This window comes from Gracilinanus agilis, chromosome 4 (genome assembly GCF_016433145.1).
Source record: "Gracilinanus agilis isolate LMUSP501 chromosome 4, AgileGrace, whole genome shotgun sequence".
Taxonomy (NCBI): Eukaryota; Metazoa; Chordata; class Mammalia; order Didelphimorphia; family Didelphidae; genus Gracilinanus; species Gracilinanus agilis.
In genome coordinates this window covers 216705295-216706008 of record NC_058133.1, presented here as the reverse complement: position 1 = coordinate 216706008, position 714 = coordinate 216705295, and the positions used below count along the sequence as shown (strand labels likewise).

The 714-nt window shown below is 33.5% G+C and overlaps 1 non-coding gene across 1 annotated transcript; it reads right to left on the bottom strand.

Annotated features, from left to right (window-relative positions):
- Window positions 1–203: 203 nt before the first annotated feature.
- LOC123248093 lies at window positions 204–310 on the bottom strand. Its single transcript, XR_006506198.1, has one exon. It is a non-coding gene; the product is annotated as a U6 spliceosomal RNA (small nuclear RNA).
- Between the last annotated feature and the right edge of the window lie 404 nt (window positions 311–714).

Below are 714 nucleotides of genomic sequence, written 5' to 3'. Positions count from 1 at the left end.
TAATTCCTGTGTTTTTCTTGGCGGGTAGATTCCTAAGTATTTTATATTGTCTAGGGTGATTTTATTTATTTATTTTTAATTAATTTATTTTATTTAGAATATCTTCCCATGGTTACATGATTCATGTTCTTTCCCTTTCCTCAAACCCCTCTCCCCACCCCACGCCACCCCTCATAGCCGACATGTAATTCTACTAGGTTTTAAAAAATATGGAATGCTTCATGAATTTGCATGTAATCCTTGTACAGGGGCCATGCTAATCTTCTCTTTATGGTTCCAATTTTAGTATATGTGCTGCTGAAGCAATCACTTGGGTGATTTTAAATGGAATTTCTCTTTCTAACTTTTGCTGCCTGGATGTGATCGAATTATATAGAAATGCTGATGATTTATGTTTGTTTATTCTGTATCCTGTAACTTTTGATAAAGTTGTTTATTATTTCTACTAGCTGCTTAGTTGATTCTGTAGTATTCTTTAAGTAGACCATCATATCATCTGCAAAGAATGATAGCTTAGTCTCCTCATTGCCTATTTTAATACCTTCAATTTATTTTTCTTCTCTAATTGCTACTGCTGGTGTTTCTATTGCCATGTTAAATAATAGAGGTGATAATGGGCATCCTTGTTTCACTCCTGATCTTATTAGGAAGACTTCAAATTTATCCCCATTGCAAAGGATGCTTGCTGATGGTTTTAAATATGTACTGTTTATT